Source organism: Prosopis cineraria, unplaced genomic scaffold (genome assembly GCF_029017545.1).
Source record: "Prosopis cineraria cultivar Desert tree isolate PC_DT_omini unplaced genomic scaffold, ASM2901754v1 PC8, whole genome shotgun sequence".
Taxonomy (NCBI): domain Eukaryota; kingdom Viridiplantae; phylum Streptophyta; class Magnoliopsida; order Fabales; family Fabaceae; genus Prosopis; species Prosopis cineraria.
The window spans coordinates 15753151-15768415 of NW_026555339.1; the positions used below are offsets into that span (position 1 = coordinate 15753151).

The 15265-nt window shown below is 28.2% G+C and overlaps 1 pseudogene; it reads left to right on the forward strand.

Moving 5' to 3' along the window:
- Positions 1-10567: 10567 nt before the first annotated feature.
- Positions 10568-13836, forward strand: LOC129317015 (receptor-like protein 9DC3; annotated as a pseudogene).
- Positions 13837-15265: the final 1429 nt, after the last annotated feature.

A 15265-nucleotide genomic window follows, 5' to 3' on the forward strand; every position in this document is an offset into this window, starting at 1 on the left:
AAAAAGGAAATCCGTCTTCAAATATTTAGTTATATAAATATTTTCATACTTGCCTTTCTTTGTGCTTCAAATTTCAAACACACAATGGGTGTTTTAAAAATAAGAGAAAAGTTTCTATAATCATTAACTTTAGAAAAAATTGAAGTAATGTTAATATATTTTAATCTCAATCCTATACAATGACAGTAACATAGGAGATCGAGCTAATCAAATCATTGATTAAGTTGTTAAAAAAATATAATAAGGAGAATCTTTTAACAAATTATACTCAAAAGTTTAGTCATCATTAATTTGCTATAACTTAGATATCTCATATATCTAATACCGTGTTATGTACTTTTAATGAGTGAATGAGATTATAACGAACAATCTTCTTTTGGACATAGATTACATACACAAAATACTTTCCAAATCATCAATAATAAACAAGAAATATTTTCCAAATCAACTGAAAATTAAATTGAAGTGATTTATTTGTTTTATTTGATATTTATATCAATAGCGAAGACTTTGAAGCCAAGTGAAAAATATCACCTAGTTTCGTTGAAACGTGGCTTCTCATTGTTTATTTATTCCTCCACTTTTTTTTCTGGGTATGCACATTTTAGCCATTGGATTAAATATTCAGTGGTCCAGATTTAATACTTAAAAAATATATGTTTTTAAATAATTTTTACTACAGTTCTTAACTGTTTAGATCAATTTTATGTATAATTTAGGGCCAAAAAATTATTTAAACGAAAGTGTTTATTGCTAAATTAAATATATCAACAGAAAGCATGTTTGATTGCTGCGTTTTCCTTTTTTTTTTCCATTTTAAAAAATAAATTTACTGTACATTTTAACCACACATGCCCTGTTAGAGTCATGATTTTTCGACGTTCTTAAACGAAATTTGAAGGTCATAGTTAATCATAAAAAGCCCACTAAAAATACTGATTAATGGTAGGTGGTACGCTATCCAGTTTGAAAAAAAGCTTTCAAGCATTAGTTGAACAAATCAGTTTTATTGTAAAGAGCAACAGCTTCTTTAATTTCTTAATCAACTAACACCGATTAATCAAATTTGGATTATTTATTTATTTTAAACAAGTCAAGCAATAATTCAAATGCAAATTCCAGATGGCTTCCAACCTCATCCACATATAAACAGAGTACTCATTAAAAAAAAAAAAGGTACAGAACCATTTTTGTACAATAGTCAATCTTATAGTTTGAGAATACGCCATTTAATTTGTAATAGAGACAACTATTTTTTGTTATTCGTCCTTTGAAAGAACATTTATTAAGAAATTTAAAAGAAAAAAAGTTTTTAGACATTTTAGTTTTGTTGAGATTTCAGAAATTCAAAAGATGGAAAATAATAAGACCCAATAATTCTTTGTTTAGTTGAGATATTGAGGGAAAAATCATTCACTAACTTTGTTTTGCATGAATCTCACAATTAGTAAATTTATATCCAATAATATAATGACAATGCGTGCACGCGAGTGAGAGTGAGATACACAAACATTCACAATTGATTCATATTTTAACGCTCATAGGAATATAAGTGGAGTTACTTGGAAATAATTCAAGTAAGCTAAAGTCTGAGTAATAAAAATAATTTTGATTTTCAGTTTTTGTGGTTTGTGTCCATATTTTAAATATAAAATAGAGTGATAGATATAGTGTTTAGCAGTTATGGGGTATATTCAAATGTTAAAGAAAAGTTTTTATTTTCTTTTTGTATAACGTGTTGTATACTTTGAATGTGAGTGGATTAGAATGATTCAAAATTCAACGCATTTGGGGCAATTTCACATCCGTCACATTATAAGGAAAAATCTTAAAAACATCAATTAACATTACTCACTAAAATTTTCCAAGTCAAGTGAAAAAGAAAAAGGAGCCATCCATTTTGTAAGCACTTGCATTAAAATGATTTTCAAATTTCAAAATTTATCCACAGTATGTGAACCCTGCAAAATGAAGATTTGTTTGACATTGGTCCATTATTATAGCGAAGACTTCAAATATTTAATTTTCTATGTAAATACTTCCATCCTTGCTTTCCCTTGTTCTTCAAACATACAAGCGTGCGTTTCTTTATTTAAAAAAGAAGTTTAGTTCTTGAGAAATACTTACGTAAATCAGATACACCATGTCATTTCTGGTCTGTCCAATTAAAATATTTTAAGTAGTATAAATAAACTATTGTATGACATTTTTTAAATTAATTTTATTTTTATAACAGAATGCACATTTGATTTCTTATATTTTCTTTTTCTATTATCATTAATATCATAATCAATTTATATTTAATGCCATCTAAATATTATTTTTTTTATTGGACAGACCACATATGACTTGGTACACCTAGTCTACCTAAATGTTTTTCTTAATTCTATTATAATTAATTATAGTAAAATTGAAAATAGGTCAATGTATATATATCATTCATATATAATAACAGTAAGTCAGTAACATAAGAGATAATCAAATCGTTGATTAAGTTGTTGATACAAAAAATATGATAAGCAGCATCTAAGACTTGTATCTGTTGACCCAAGACAAGCATAGAAGCATCACGGTTTTTGCGGGCTTATTTTATTCTGTTTTCTGTTTTTATGTTCTTAAAAATAATTCTATAATTTATTTTCTTAGAACAAGTTTTCAAAACCAAAAAAAATTGAATCATTATTTTGAAAAACATATATAAATTAGTGAAATAAAGGGTGAAAGAATAAGTTATTTTATCAATATAATTGTTATTAATAAAAACATGATATTTTCTCTCTTTTCTCTTGTGTTGCAGAACAAAAGGTTATAGAACATCTCAGAGATGTTCTGGTTTGTTTAGTTTTCCAGAACAACTTTTATTTTATTTCTTTTTATTTGACACATGGATTTTGCAGGATATAGCATATTTATTATTTGATGTTGTACTGAGTGTGTGTAGGCGCGCGTGCAGAGGAAAAGAAAAACATAAAAGAAAAATTCCAGTACATATATATGATGGTCGGTCTATCTCCAAGCATTAGAACCATTTTTACATATTCTCCGATTGTTTCTTACCAACTTTTTAAATTTATAAAAATTAATGATTAACTTACCAATTGAATGAGATTATTCATATTTTAGAATTATTATTATTATTAATTATAGTTAAGGGCATCAGACATTCAATGTTTTGTTGATAATTATTCTAGATGTGATGTCTATTTAAATATATATTAACAAAAAAGGTGTGTTTGCATTTCTTCATCCATCAAACCTTATCCTCCATATTACATGGACACATGTGGTCAATAAAATCTGTTAATATGGGACCTAGTTTGAAAATTATTTATTGGATGACTCTACAAACCTTTATTCACGGCACAATAACTCATCTATACATATCATAATATGCCATTCACTAACTTTATTTTGCATGATTTTCAAAGTTGTTCAATTAATTACATCAAATAATATAATCACAATGCATCCACGCATGAGGGAGTGATCAGGGAGAGTGAAATACACTCACTAATCCACAATTGATTATTGTTTTAACTTAACACTCATATTTAGTAGTGTTTCTTGGAGATAATTCAAGCTAAGTAAGCTGAAGTCGGAGTAATGTAATTAAGTTTTATTTTCAGTTTTTGTGGTTTGTGTGAAAATTTTAATGCGAAAGAGAATTTTTTCTCACTTCTTCTGTACGTGTTTTTACTTCGAGTGGATGGAGTTTTAATGCAAAAGACAATTTTACTTTGGGTTTTTCTTTCCAAGTCAAGTGAAAAAATAGAAGCTATCTATTTTGTAGACATCTGCATTAAAATGATTTTGAAATTGTAAAATTTATCCACAATATGTGGACAGCAAAAGCTTGTAAAATGGCTTGTTTAATATTTGTCCATATTATAGCGAAGACTTTTCTTTTCTTTGTTTTTTTTTGGGGGGGTTATGATAGCGAAGACTTTGAAGTCAAGTAGGAAAGAGCTGCCAAATTTCTTTAATTCTTTCTTTTGTCATTTTCTTTATTTTTCAGTCATTTATGTGATAGTATGAATTGATGGCTCTTCAGGAAAAAAAAATAAAAACAAATTTATCTTCAAATATTTAGTTGTATAAATACATCTACACTTGCTTTTTTTCGTTCTTCAAACACACAAGAGTTTGGCCCCAAAAAAAAAAAACACGTAAGAGTGTGTTGTTTTTTAAAAAGAGAAGTTTCTATAATAATTAATTTTACTACAATTGAAGAAAGGTCAATATATTTTAATTTCATCCATATATAATAACAGTAACATATGAGTTAAAATCAAATCGTGTTGATTATGTTGTTAAAAAAATCAAATAAGGAACATCTTTTGAAAAAGTATTGACAAGATTAATTAACACTATTATTTGCTCAGTTTAATTAGATATCTCATATATATCTATACCGTGTTATTTACTTTGAATGAGTGATTGAGATTCTTTTGATTCCTTTCCAAGCCCATCGTGATACAGGTAACAATTTTTTTTTTAATACATGAATTACGTACACATAATATTTACGAAGTCAGCTGAAAATGAAATTAAAGTAATCCAATTGTTAGTATCTGCCCATATTGACGGACATGAGCTAAGTCTAATAACTGATCATGAGAAGGTTTTGATATTTATATTAATATATTTATGAATATTTTTGCACCTTAACCTAAATGTTAATTTTTCTGTCTCTAATAAAACTCCTATTTGGGGGGAGTATATATCATTGTACTATATTAACAGCCAAGTATTTGGATATATTATTAAACAAAAGATGTCGTTCAAAAACTTAATCGATTGTTCTCTTTGATCTTCATCAATCTTTCTTCAAAGGACTCAAGACTATATATAAGTTTTACTCTCCTTAATGGCATCTCCAATAGCCTTATTTGTACATGTCCAAAATCTTTTAAACGATTTTCTACTATTTTTTTCCTTAATTGTTTTTAATTGGAAAAAGATTTATTATAGGATTTAATAAAGTCAGGAATAATTGGTTAATACATCAAAATAACCTCTCCAATGTCTTATTTTTATTATATACATGGGTTATATATGTAAGATATATCATATTTATTTTGCAAATGAAATAAGGAACGTGTAAAAAAAAATCAAATTACCACGTTAATAATGAGATTACTCAAAATCTAGAATTATTATTATTAATTATAGTTAAGAGCATCAGACATTCAATGCTTTGTTGATAATTATATTCGGGATTTAAATCTTTTAAAGTTGAGAAGTCTAAATTTCTGTAAAGTTTTTTTTTTAAGAAATAAAGAGAATATTTTATATTTTATAAAAAATAATAAAATAGGAAAAAATTAAAAAAAAAAAAAAGAAACCTTCACATAAATACACAGATCTCAACTTCAGGATTGAAATCCTTATTTTAGATGCGATGTTAATTTTAAAAAAGTGGTTGCATTTGTTCATCCATCAAATCTTATCATCCATATTACAAGGACACATATACTCAATAAAATTTGTTAATACAGAAACATTATTGAAAATTCTATAGGATGACCATAAAATTCATCTATACATATCATAAAATGTCATTCACTAACTTTATTTTGCATGAATCTCAAAATCGTTCAATTTAAATCAAATAATATTTAATCACAATACATGCAAGCGTGAGTGAGTTAGTGAGAGTGAGAGACACACTAATCCACAATTGATTAATATTTTAACTTGACACCCTTATATAGTAGAGTTATTTTTGTAACTTTGAGATAATTCAAGCTAAGTAATTTGAAGTCGGAGTAGTGTAAATACGTTTTATTTTCATTTTTTGTGGGTTGTGTTCATATTAAACATAAAATAGAGTAAACTGATAGATTGTTTGGCATTTATGGTGTATACTTTAATGTTAAAGAAAAGTTTTCCTTTTTTCTTGCATACGTGTTATTTACTTTGAATGGATGAATTAGGATGATTCAAATTTTAAAATTTGGTGCAATTTCACGCGTCACATTATACGGAAAAATCTTAAACATCAATGAATGCTAATTACACAAAAATTTTCCAAGTCAAGTGAGAAAAAAAAAAGTAGAACCTTGTGAAACGGTTTGTTTAATATTTGTCCATATTATAGTGAAGACTTTGAGGTCAAGTAAGAAAGAGCCAACAAATTTCATTAATTTTTTCTTTTATTGTTTTCTTTATTTTTGAGTCATTTATATGATAATGTGACTGTGAATTGACGGTTCTTCAGAAAATAAAAAAGAAGAAATTTTTCTTCAAATATTTAGTTACATAAATACATCCATATTTGCTTTTCTTTATTCTTCAAACATATAAGTGTGTGTTGTTTTAAAAAAAGAGAAGCTTCTATAATAATTAATTTTAGTATAGTTGAAGAAAGGTCAATATATTTTAATTTCTTCCAAATATAATAACAGTAACATTGAGTTAAAATCAAATCTGTTGATTAAGTTGTTAAAAAATCTGATAAGGAACGTCTTTTGAAAAAGTAAAGGCAAGATTAAACATTGTTATTTGCTCAACTTAATTAGATATCTCATATATCTCTATACCATGTTATTTACTTTGAATGAGTGAATGAGATTCTTTTGGTTACAAGAGTCAAAATTTAGCAACAAAGTTATAATTGGTCAAAATTACAATGACCAAGTTATAATAAATCAAAATTCAAGAACTGAATTTCAATTGATTCAAAATTACAATAACCAAATAATTAATTTTTTCCTATTATTAATTATAGTTAAGAGCGTGAGAGACATCCAATGCTTTGTTAATAATTATTCTAAATGCGATGTAGTTAATTTAATTATACTTGAGCAATATAAGGTGTTTGTTTGTGCTCGTCCATCAAGCCTAATCCTCGATTTTACAATGCATACTACACATGCGGTCAATAAAATTTGTTAATATAGGATGACTACTCTGCAAACCTTTTCTCATGGCACATCAATTGAACTATACATATTATAAAATGTCATTCACTAACATTTTTTATAGTACAAGAAGTAGGTTCTACAGATTATTTCCATTGAGGTATTGAGGGCAAAGTCATTCACTAACTTTATGTTGCATGAATCTCAAAATTGTTAAATTTATATTGAAATAATATAATCACAATGCACGCACGCAAGGCAGTGAGAGTGAGACACACGCATCCACAGTTGATTAATATTTTAACTTAATGCTCGTAGTGATACAAGTGAAGTTACCTGGAGATAACTCAAGTAAACTGAAGTCTGAGTATATGCAAATAATTTTGATTTTCAATTTTTGTGGGTTTTGTCCATATTTAAATATAACATAGAGTTCAGTCAAAAGAAATTATAAAATAGAGTAAATTGATGGATATAGTTTTTAGAAGATTTTTTATATACCGTGTTATTTACTTTTGAATGAGTGGATTAGAATGATTCAAATTAAATTCAATATATTTGGTGCAATTCACACCGGTCAATTGTATCTCAACTTCATTGTTAGTGGGCCATAAATTCAACTTTTTAAATATTTTTATTATAAACTAAAGTATACTTTTAGTTCTTTAATTTTATATAAGATTTTACTATAGGCCTTTAACCCTATCATTATTAGTTTTAAATGATTATTTTTTATGTTAATCATTATTATTTTGAAAAAAAATAAATTTAATATGTCAATGTTTAAAAATATTTTATCAATATTTAAAAGTTTAACATAAAAATCTGTTGTGATCAAACTAACGTTTAAGGACAAAAAAAAAACACTTTATAAAGTTAAAGGACTTTGTATAAAATTAAAGGACCAAATATATACCTTAACCTTTATTATACAATATTTAAGTTTAATTTAGGGTGCCCACCGATCCTTCAGAATAAAATTGAGGGTGAAAATGTCCATTGATGTAATATTTTATAAAAATATTAAAAAAATTATAACGAAGACTTTGAAGTCAATTAAGAAAGACACAACAAGTTTCGTTAATTTTTTTTTGTGTCATTATTTTCTTTATTTCTAGGTCATTTATATGATAGTGCGTAGAAAATTCCGCATGTCGGTTGTTCAAAAAAGAAACAAAGAAAGAATAAAGAGATCTGTCTTCAATTATTTAGTTATATAAATACTTTCATTCTTGCTTTTCTTTAATTTGTTCTTCCAGCAGTCCAACACAGAAGTGTGTGCTTTAAAAATAAAAGAGAAGTTTCTAGAACAATTAATTTTAGTAAGATTGAAGAAATGTTAATGTATTTTAATCGCAATCATAAATAATAACAGAAAGCATGTTAAAATCATGCCTTTTACGTTTTCCTTTGTTGAAAAATAATTTACGATACATATTAAGCACACATTCACTGTCAGAGTCATTCTTTTCTCCTCGTTCTTAAACAAAATTTTATCATTTTATAGTACTAATTAATGAAAAATTGCCACACATCATGAAGTTCTATTTTAATTTGTAGCTAAATAAGGAAATAAAAAATATAAGATGAACTAAAATTTTTGTGAAGAGTAACAGCTTCTTTAATTTCTTAATCAACTAACACGATTAATCAAATTTGAATTATTCGTTTATTTTAAACATTAAGTCAAGCAATAATTCAAATGCAAATTCCAGATGGTAGTTAAACTCAAATTTTCATGTTTTTATTTTTTTTTCTTTTTTATATAACGTGTTATATACTTTGAATTTGAGTGGATTAGAATGATTCAAAATTCAACACATTTGGTGCAATTTCACATCCGTCACGTTATAAGGAAAAGTCTTCAAAACATCAATTAACATTACTTACACAAAAATTTTCCAAGTCAAGTGAAAAAGAAACAGAAGCCATTCATTTTGTAAGCACTTGCATTAAAATGATTTTCAAATTTCAAAATTCATCCACAATATGTGAACCCTGAAAAATGAAGATTTGTTTAACATTTGTCCATATTATATAGTGAAAACTTCAAAAGAGCCACCTAGTTTGGTTGGCTTTTTTTATTTTCTTTATTTCTCGGTCTTTTGTATATGAAGAAAATTCCACATGACAGTTCTTCTCCAGGAAAAAAAGAAAAGAAAAGAAAAAAGAAATCTATCTTCAAATATTTAGTTATATAAATACTTCCGTCCATTCTTTTCTTCGTTCTTCAAACACAGCGTGGGTTTTAAAAATAAAAAAGAATTTTAATTCTATAATAATTGATTTTAGTAAAATTGAAAAAAGTTCAATATACATTTATATATCATTCATATATAATAACAGTAAGTCAGTAACATAAGAGATAATCAAATCGTTGATTAAGTTGTTGATAGAAAAAATCTTATAAGGAACATCTTTTAACAAATTATAGACAAAGCATAGCCACCATTAATTTTCTCAACTTAATTAAAAAAAATAGCCACCATAGTATAAGGAACAATCTTCTTTTAAACATGGATTATACGCACACTAACTATTTTCCAAGTCAACTGAAAAAGAAATTGAAGTCACCCATTTGTTAGTATGTGATACTTATACTAATACAGAAGACTTTGAAGTCAACCAAAAAAGAACTAACCACCCAGTTTCGTTCATTATTTACATGTGGGACCTAAGGAGACAGGTTTTTATTACCATTTACCCAACGTCTTACCAATTTTTCTTATAAAAAGAATAATATTTCAAAAAAAATAATCCATATTCAAAATTTTCTACAAAAAAAATCAAATGAGTTGTAGGATGATGATGAAGACTTGTCCGTGTATATCATATGATTTATGGACATCAATTAACAATTAACATGCGTGTGTTAGTTATATTTAATTGAGCCTTTATAGTTTGATCAACTAAATTTTTTAATCCCCAAAGGCTAAAAGCATTATATTTTTTATTTAAAAAATTAAAAAATTTTATATTTTTATTAAATCATTATATAACTTTAGAATTAATTACATAATTTTTATAACTCAAAATTTCTATAATTAGGTTGTCTTCTAAATATTTTTTATACGTATATAGAATCTTCATACAAAATTAATAAAAATGTAAACAATGCATTAGATCAATTTTTTTTTTTGGATTTTGACTAAAAGTATTAAATTATTTTTTTTTGTGAACTTCAAGAGTATCTTTGTTTTTTGTGACATTTAATAATTCATTATCAATTTTTAGCCTTTAGGATTAACATATATAAAAGATGACTTCACAAGGAGTTAACTAAATTAAGAAACATAATAAATCAAAATTTTAATTAAAAAATTAGTTTTCCTTGTGCCACAGAGATGTCATAATTTCTGTATGTTTTGTTATGAACCTGGAATGTGAATTCTAAGTCAAATCAATATATTGCGACATATTGGCTTAACGTTAAAATTAATGTTATTCAATTTTTTGTATATGAGAGTTGTTATAGCTAAATTAATTAAATACATCAACAGAAGGCATATTAGAGTCACGCCTTTTCCGTTTTCATTTTTTTTAAAAAAATAATTTGTGGTACAAATTAAGCACACATTCGCCGTCAGAGTCATGCTTTCCACAGGTCTTTGGTAAGGAAAAGACTCCTTCTATAAATGAAGCTTCATCTTGTGGATGCCAATTCACTCAATCATTTACTTCCTACGTTACATTCTTCAGTTATGGCATATGCAATGATGCTCTGTTTCTACTTGTTCTTTCTTTCTCCTTCCCTTTCTTCTTCTCTTAACCTCCCTTTTTGTAATTCTCATGATTCCTCCGCACTTCTCCATTTCAAACACTCTTTCTCTCTCAATCACTCAGCTTCAATTGAGTGTGATGTGTATTTTGATGACTACTTCCCATATACCACTCAGTTTAAGAACTCATCTTACCCAAAGATGGCTTCATGGGGGAATGATTCCAATTGCTGCTTGTGGGATGGGGTCACGTGTGACTCCATGTCAGGCCATGTGATTGGCCATGATCTCAGTTGTAGCTGGCTTCAAGGTGAACTCCATCCTAATAGTAGCCTCTTCCAGCTTTCTCATCTCCAATCACTCAACTAGGCTTTCAATAATTTTAGTAGGTCTCTCATATCATCTCAATTTGGTGAGCTTTCCACTCTCATGCATCTAAACTTAAGCCACTCACGTTTTATTGGTGAAATTCCTTCCAAAATATCAAAATTGTATAAATTGGTCTCTCTTGATTTGTCACAGAATTGGCTTTCCTTTTATGATCAATTCTTGAGTTTAAGAGTGAACCATCCACTTGGAAGAATCTCATTCTAAACATGACTGATCTACAGGAACTTGCTTTAGATGATGTTAATATGTCTTCTATTTCACCAAGCTCCTTGTCTTTACTCATGAATTTGTCATCATCTTTGGTCTCCCTTAGACTTCAGGATACTGAGTTGCAGGAGAATTTCACAAGTGACATTCTCTGCCTAAAACATCTTCAACAACTAGACTTATCATGGAATGGAGATCTCAATGGTCAACTTCCAAAGTCCAATTGGAGCTCTCCTCTTTCACTTTTGGATCTTCATTTCACGGCTTTCTCTGGGGCACTGCCTGATTCCATTGGCCAATTGAAATATCTTAGTTATTTGGATCTACGTTACTGTGAATTTGAAGGGCAGGTTCCTTTGGGGTTCAGGAATCTCACCCAACTAACTTATTTGGACATGTCTTCCAACAAGTTTAGTGGTGAGATCTCATTCCTTTCAGACCTAGAACATCTCACTTTCTTAAGCCTTAGAGACAATTATTTTGTTGGTGAAATACCATCTGAAATCTCACAGATGTCTAAATTAGAGTCACTTGACTTGTCTTGGAATTTTGGTATGAAAGAGAGTTCATCACTTAGACTTGAACCATCTACTTGGGAAAAGCTGATTCTAAACAAAACCAATTTAAGGGTACTAATGTTAAGTTATGTGAACATGTCCTCTATTACACCAAAGTCTCTTTCTCAGCTCATGAATTTGTCATCATCTTTGATTGATCTTTCTCTTAGTGAAACTTCTTTGCAAGGTAATATCACGAATAGCATTTTCTATTTTGAAAATCTTAAGTATCTAGATATGAGCGAGAATACAAATGTTAAGGTTCAACTTCCAAAGCTCAACTGGAGCTCTCCTCTAATTTACTTGCAACTCAGTGGCATACCTTTCTCTGGAAAACTAATAGATTCCATAGGCCATTTGAAGGTTCTTGAAGGTTTATATCTCAGAAATTGCCAATTTGAAGGTCCTATTCCTCCAAGTTTCAAGAATCTAACACAACTCATTAGTTTAGACCTTTCCTCAAACAAATTGACTGATGGGGTCGCCTTTCTTTCAACACTTGCAAATCTCACTTCCTTATATCTTTCCAATAATAGTTTTAGTGGTCAACTCCCATCATCACTTGGAAACCTTGAATATCTCCAATTTTTAGATCTTTCAATGAATAATTTTAGTGGCAGAATACCATATGTGCTTGGAAAGCTTAGTGAATTGCAATATTTGAAACTACATAACAATAATTTCAGTGGTCAAGTGCCTTCGTCCCTTTCAAATACAAGTTTCACATTTCTTGATCTTAGCTTTAACAAATTAGAAGGAAACCTCCCAATTCCATTCTTTAGAGCTGAATTTTTTGCAGTCTCAAACAATAAATTTAAGGGAGATATTTCCTTTCTATTTTGCAATGCAAGCTCACTTGAGGACTCAACTTGTCTCACAACAACTTGTCAGGCCCTGTTCCACAGTGCCTTGTTGCCCTCCCAAATTTCTTTGTTTTAGATCTACAGATGAATAATTTTTCTGGAAGTTTACCGAACAATTTTTCAAAGAGTAATGTCCTACAAACTTTACATCTCAATAGCAACCGATTCAAGGGATCATTGCCTATGTCTTTGGGTCATTGTACTCTGTTAGAAATTTTTGATGTTGGACAAAATCAGATTGAGGATACATTTCCTTGTTGGCTTGATGCTTTACCGGAGTTGCAAGTGCTTGTTTTAAGAGAGAATAGGCTTTTTGGAGCCATTCCTAATTCCAATACCAAGCATCCATTTCCTAAGTTAAGGATTTTTGACATTTCCAACAACAACTTTGATGGATCTTTGCCAACAATATACATCAAGGAGTTTAAAGGAATGATGAAAATAGATGATGTTGAAGATGGTTCGCAATACATGGGAAGCAAAATTTTTTCATATGAGGATTCAGTGGTGATCACGTGGAAAGGTTACACCATAAAGTTGGAAAGGATCTTGACAATATTCACCACCATTGACTTGTCAAATAATAAATTTGATGGGAAGATTCCAATTGCCATTGGAGAGCTACAAGCACTAATAGGGCTAAACCTCTCTCACAATAGAATCATTGGTTCTATTCCAAAATCAATGGGGAATTTGACAAGCCTAGAATGGTTAGATCTATCATGTAACAAGCTTGTGGGTGAGATTCCTTAAGAACTGATGAATCTCAACTTTCTTGCTGTTTTGAACCTTTCACAAAATCAGCTTGAGGGGAACATACCAAGAGGTAAACAATTTGACACATTCCAAAGTGACTCATATGAGGGAAATGTACGATTGTGTGGTGTTCCATTGTCAAAAACTTGCAATAAGGATGGATCTTCATCAACTTTTGAATTTAATGAGAAATTTGGATTTGATTGGAAACCTGTAGCCTTAGGATACGGATGTGGAATGGTATTTGGAATCCTTATGGGATATGTTGTGTTCTCAATTGGGAAACCTCATTGGCTTGTTATAGTTTTTGGAAGTCAACCTATGAAACAAGCGAAAAGGATAAGAAGGAGGGCCCACCCAAATTGAAGAAGAATGAAGCAACTAGCTAGAGATTTGGGATTTGGATGTTGTTATGATTTCTTTGTCATTTTTTTTTTTGTTTCCTTGTTTGGCTTGTTGTATCATGTCAATCAAGTATTGTAGCGAGAATAAGATCAGTGTATTATGTTTTATTTTAAATGTAATGGCCTGAATGTTTTTTTTTAATGTAATCTAAGTTATTTGTTATCACTACTTTTTTTTTTTTGAAGATGAATGCAATGAAGTTTAATTTGAGGCCAATCAAAATTGCTTTCCATGTTAATTAGCACATTTGCCATATATAAGCAACTTTGGCTAGTTTCTTGGTTATTTCATTTGAATTAGCAAACCTTTGAAAAAAATAAAAATAATTCATAAGATTCGATTACAAAAATTAAAATTACATTCGAATTGATCAAAGGGTTTATATTTCATTCTTTTTATCTTCATCGCTTCCTGAAAAAAAATGTGCAACAAGGGTTTAATAAATCAGTGAGGGAAAATGATGTTTAAAAATGTGTTTAACAATGATTTTATTTTTAAAAAACTTTCTTATTTAGTTGTTGTAATTTTTTACTCGTTTATGATTTAGACGTTAAACTTTAACTTGTGCTAATCTAACTTGTTCCACTCAAACTTTTTCAAGTTTGAGTCATTTAATAAATCAATCCCTACAATTTTAGAAAATATTTAGTTCTTGACAGACTAGTTGTAATTGAGTCATAAAATGCAAGGATCATGAAATTAAAGAGACTGAATAATTGTATCAAATTTAATTCTATGAAGTAAATTATAACTGAGTTAAAACTAAATACAATAAAGATTAAGGAGGGCCTGTTTGATTTTAGAAAAAAAAAAAACATTTAGGTGTTGTGGATTTAAAAGCAAGGACGTGTGATCAAATCCTATGATGTGATGATCTCTTAGTGGGTAATTTGTAAATACCTTTATAAGATTTTTTATGAGTTTGAAAGCATGTTTTGGCCTAGCCACTTAACTCTTTTAAACTTTTTCTTTTACATAAAAAAGACTAAAATATACTTTTGGTCAAACTTAATACAAGGTTATAATTTAATATCTTAATTTTACAAAATATCATTTTAATCCTTTAATTTTAATACCGTTAATTTCAAATAGTTATTTTTTATAATAATCATTGGTATTTTAAAACAAATTAAATTAAACTTCATATGTTAACATTTGATAATGTTTTGTCATTATGTAAAAGTTTCTTGTAATAATACTAACGATATTAGGGATAGTGGACTTAAAAAATACTTTATAAAACTAAGTGACCAGTTGGTCCAAAAAAAATTAAAGAACAAAAATAAAACCTTGTGTAAAATTAAAAAATTAAAAGTATGCTTTAATTATTGTAAATTATCACTAGTTATGGCCAATCATTGTCGTAAGTTACAATGATTAATTATTGGTGACCCTCAAAATTAATCCATTTTTTAAACATTAAAGTTATTTTCAAATTAATACAATTAAAAAAATTTTCTTTATATTTTGTTTTGAATTTTTTTGAAGTGATTTACAAAATAATT